The following is a 5,364-nucleotide window of genomic DNA, read 5'->3' as shown; positions in this document are numbered from 1 at the left end:
TTTATCAATAAAACAACTTTAACTTATCCAAGCTCTTTAGAAAAATATGTGACTGAATGAAAATAAATATACTATTTTTTTTAAGAATAAGAACAAGTATAATAATGGAACGTACATAATAATAAATAACTCAACAACTGGAATGAACGAACATAGTTAGGTAACTAATCAAATCAAATATCGATAAAAAGGGAGTCAATGAGAAGGGAGAAATTCTTAACAAATAAAAAATGGTTAATTTGAGGATTACTATTAAGGGGAAAAATCAAGAAATAATAGTCAAGGCTCAAAAGGGTTCACTAAGGGTCAATTGTATGGGTAGGCTTTTTATGGGGTAAATGGGTTAAAACTTAAGTGCCTTTATCATTTTAGTATATCAAAACAAAGGTATGGTCTCGACATGTATTATTGATGCAAGTTCTAGAATAGCAAATCAATGTTGACACACTCATAAAAATTTAGTGAGCAAGAAAGATATATGCTCCAAAAGGCTCAAAATCTCACGAAAGTTATGGGTGTTTGATGTCAATCCTGTAAACTCAAAACTTCAAGATAATACCTCAATTCAGGGAAATAACCTAACAATTTTAATTCTCAAAAGTCAACTTATCATGCTTGATCCTCTAATGTCTAAAAGTTTAAACAATCAATGCATAGTTACCTATGATTTAATTCAAAACATATCAATAAAAATCATAAATCAATCAAATTCATTCTAATAGTAATATGAGAGATTTATTTGAGAACAAGATAAAAATTTAGGGATTTTATGATAATCATAAATAATCTCCCCACACTTAAGATGTACATTGTCCTCAATGTACAAAGTTAGATAATAATATGAGTATAATATCAGAAGAGAGGGAGAGAAGCGAAACTGCTCTGAATTTTTGGATGAAATCTTTGGAATAGTAAATGCCAGAGTTGTGGATAAGGCTGATGAAAGGTATGATTTTGAGTTGCTAATAAGAAAATAAACATAACTGTGGAAGAGAATTAAGGGATCACTCGATAATAGCCATAAATAAACATAGTTCAAAATATAAAACATAAGTCTTAAGAAAACTAAATAAAAGAATAATAAAAATAAAAATAAAAATAAAAATAAAAAGAAATAAAACAAATGGACTCAGAGGTCATCATCATCAGATGCGTTAGCGTTACGGGGTGGTGGTAGAGGCATGGGTGTGGATCTTGGGTTCGGACGGGTGAAGGGAGAAGGGGAGGAGAGGAAGGAAAGAAGAGAAAAGAGAGGGGGAAAGGGATGGGGAAGAAAGAAAAAGAAAGGAAAGGGAAGGTGAGAAGGGATGATGGTGGCCAGACGGGGAGTGGAAGGTGGCTGGAGTAGGGGGATTAAAGGGTTGAGGTGGCTAGGAGAAAGGTGGGATGAAAAAGACAAGAGAGAAAAAATTAAGGTATGGGGGGTTAAAATAGGGGCACGGTCGTGTAAAGGCCCGTGTTAGGCTCCACGGCCATGTCAAACGGCCGTGTGGCTCGAGTTTAGCCCTTGTTAATCTCAAAAATTGAATGCCTAATCGTCACATGGCCATATCGCACAGCCGTGTCCTTTGTTGTTCGCTTCTCCCACGCTCGTGTGGTGTCCCACACGTCCGTGTGTCCGAACACACAGCCGTGTGCCTTGCCCGTGTAACTCTCTGACTTGTTTGAAAATTAAAAATTTAGCTCCAGTTTTCATACGGTCTAGGACATGTCCATGTGTCCACTCGCACGCCCGTGTGGATCTGTCGCAGGCCGTGTGGCTCGATACTTGGGGATTTTTAGCCCTGTTTCCACTCGGCTAAGGACACGCCCGTGTGTCCAGGCTATGTGGGTTACTGTTCTTGCATAAAGAAATATGAAAAATAGCTAAAATAAACTAGTTAGTGGTGTTAGTGCTCGGGTTGCCTCCTGAGAAACGCTTATTTAGAGTCTAAGCTCGACTTTCCTCTCATTTGCATGGTCATGGTGGATCACGGAGTCGAGACTCCTTTTTCTCATTATCGATTCTATTATCCACATAAAGTCTAAGTTGAGTAATATTTACTTTAAAAGTGCCAGATTGAGAATGATTTACCTCGACTTTACCGTATGGGAAAACATTCAGTACCGCGAAAGGAGTCGCTTTGTTTACATTAAGCTCTGAAGTAGAAATTCAGGGGTCCTTTTCATCTAACAATACTTTATCCCCAACCTTAAATTGCGTTGTTTCATCCCTACGCCTATCGTGGTGCCGCTTTGATTCATCGTTTTGGTTTCTCCTTGACATGTGTTCGCCATTCGTCTTGTTCATCGAGCTGAAGCCTTCGTTCTTCGTGAGTCACTCTGTTTTTGTTGCATGTATTAGAATGAGGCTCCATCAAGTTCTTCCTAGGCGACTCCTGTAAAGGAGTTTGAGTTGCAACATTATTCAGATTAACTGAACTTAAACAATCATTTCGATTACTAAATATTTTAGTAAAATCACGAGCTTGAAGTTTAATCGTGTTATCACTTACACGAAGTATCAATTCACCTGTGCCAATATCGAAGATAGTTCTAGCAGTTGCTAAAAAGGTCCTTCCTAAAATTAAAGGTACGTCACTATCCTTGTCCATGTCTAGAACAATGAAGTCAACTGGGAATATAAATTTATCAATTTTGACCAGCACGTCTTCAATAATATCCCTAGGAAATCTAATTGTTTTATCTGCCAATTGAATGTTCATCCTAGTTTGTTTAGGTTTCCCAAGATCTAGTTGTTTAATCATTTTATAGGGCACGACATTAATACTTGCCCCTAAATCAGCCAAAGAATTGCTGACAGTTAAACTACCAATTAAGCAAGGAATCGTAAAACTCCCTGGATCTTTCAACTTGTTGGGTAGCCTATTCTGCAGAATGGCTGAGCAAACTGTGTTTAACTCCACATGCGATGCATCATCCAACTTTTGCTTATTTGCTAAAAGCTCCTTTAAAAATTTAACTGCGTTTGGCATCTGCGAAAGAGCTTCAATAAACGGAAGTTAATATGTAATTTTTTTAATAATTTAAGGAATTTACTGAATTGTTTGTCTGTGTGGTCTTTTCTTGTCGCATTGGGGTATGGAACACGAGGTTGATACTCTTTTCTTACATCAACCTTACCGTTATCCACCACATTGTCCTGCCTCGGTTTTGGTTCATCCTCAACTAACCCTTCATTATTGTGCACAGTAATGACATGCAGTTGCTCTCTTGGGTTAGTTTCAGTATTACTTGGTAGACCACCTTGTGGTCGTTCAGAGATTAACTTAGCAAGCTATCCTATTTGAGTTTCGAGCCCTTGAATCAACGCTTGTTGATTCTTAAGCTCTTTCAGTATTCTAAAAATGAGTTTTCGACACCGAGATGAATTTTGTAAGCATCTCTTCAAGGTTCAGTTTCTTCTGTTGTTGGTAAGGTCGTTGTTGAAAACCTAGAGGATATTGTGGCCTTTGATTTCCCTGACCACCCCACGAGAAATTGGGATGGTTCCTCCAACCTGCATTATAAGTGTTACTATATAGGTTATTTTGAGGTCTAGAATTAGTACCCATATAGTGGACTTGTTCCTTATTGGTGCTAGGGTTGAAGGATGGATAATCTGTATTGTGCACTCCTCCTCCATTTGAATCACACCTCATCACTGGATGTACCTGAGTAGAACCATACAAAGCATGAATCTTTTTATTTAAAAGTTCTACCTGGTTAGAGAGCATAGTGACCGCGCCGAGGTTGAAAACACCAGCTACTTTTGTCGGCTTTGTTCTCATAACTTGCCATTGATAGTTATTCAGTGACATCTCTTCAATAAATTCATAAGCCTCTTCAGGTGTTTTGTTGTTTAAAGTTCCACTGGCGGCTGCGTCGATCAATTGCCTTGTTGAGGGGTTCACACTGTTATAAAAAGTTTGAACCTCCAGATATAGAGGTAACCCATGGTGAGGGCACCTTCTCAATAAGTCCTTGTATCTCTCCCATGCATCATAAAGAGTTTCTAGATCCATCTGCACAAAAGAAGAGATATCATTCCTTAATTTAGCCGTTTTAGCCGGAGAAAAATATTTAAATAAAAATTTTTTAGTCATTTGTTTCGAAGTGGTGATTGACCCTCGCGGTAACAAGTTCAACCACTGTTTAGCCTTATTCCTCAATAAGAATGGAAACAACCGAAGGCAAATCGTATCGTCAGAAACACCATTGATCTTAAAGGTGTCGCAGAATTCTAGAAAATTTGCTAAATGAGTGTTTGGATCCTCGTCTTGCAAACCATCAAACTGAACAAAATATTGTATCATTTGAATCGTGTTAGGTTTCAGTTCAAAATTATTTGCAGCAATAGCAAGTCTAACTATACTCGATTCAGTTCTTGCTATAGTAGGTTTAGCATAATCATGCATAGTACGAGGAGCAGGATCTTGATTTACTGGATTTGCAGCAACCACAGGAGGTAGCAGATTATTCTAATTATCAGCCATCTCCTCGGTTGTGGTATGGATATCGGCCTCTCGGTCTTCCTCTATGTATTGTAGGCTTCGCCTTATTTCCCTTCAGTTTCTACGAGCTGTGCTTTCAATTTCACTATCAAAAAGTAGAGGTCCTGACGGGTTTCTTCTAGTCATAAACTATAAAAACTTGCCAGAAGTAGAGAAAAGAAAAGTTAGTAAATAAAAACAAAATTAAATTGCAATGAAAATAAATAATGGCTAAAGTAATAAAAATTAAGCGTTCCTAATATCTTAGTCCCCGGCAATGGTGCCAAAAACTTGATGGTCGTAAAACTAACTAAAAATTCGACTAAGGCAAGCGCACCTATCGAACAGTATTATAGTTGAGGTGAGATCGAAAATATCGTATCCACGAGGACTAAAAGTACTAGTAATTACTATCTTTTTATTATCTAGACTGAGAATCAAATGGATGTTTTAAAAACTAAAATTAACTATCTAATTAACTGAGATTACGACAGAGATAAAAGTTGGAAAATACTTTAGGAAAACTGATGGAGAAGACAATACCTAAGGAAGAATCCACCTAGACTTCACTTATCACTTCTGAATTAGACGAATTATTCACTTGACTTAATCCATAGAAATCCCTAATTTATGTTAATATCTCTCTTAAGACTAAAAACAACTGACTCTAGGTTGATTAATCAAAATCTCTTTCTAATTAAAACCCCTATCGTCGCATTAACTCGATCTATAGATCCCCTTATTAGATTTGACTCTAATCCGGCAGATTTATGTCGTCTTATCTCTAGGATTGCATGCAACTCCGCTTAATTATGGGCGATCTACTCTTAAATAGGAAATTTTCTTCCTCTGAATAAGCACATCAAAAACCTGAATTAATATCCTGGAATAT

At 37.2% G+C, this 5,364-nt stretch overlaps 1 non-coding gene across 1 annotated transcript; it reads left to right on the top strand.

The window, feature by feature from the left end:
- Window positions 1–3,930: 3,930 nt before the first annotated feature.
- LOC128287644 (small nucleolar RNA R71) lies at window positions 3,931–4,037 on the top strand. The gene has a single exon (XR_008278343.1). It is a non-coding gene; the product is annotated as a small nucleolar RNA R71 (small nucleolar RNA).
- The last annotated feature ends 1,327 nt before the right edge of the window (window positions 4,038–5,364 follow it).

Source organism: Gossypium arboreum, chromosome 13 (assembly GCF_025698485.1).
Source record: "Gossypium arboreum isolate Shixiya-1 chromosome 13, ASM2569848v2, whole genome shotgun sequence".
In the NCBI taxonomy this organism is placed as follows: Eukaryota; Viridiplantae; Streptophyta; class Magnoliopsida; order Malvales; family Malvaceae; genus Gossypium; species Gossypium arboreum.
This window is presented reverse-complemented; position numbering and strand designations above follow the sequence as displayed.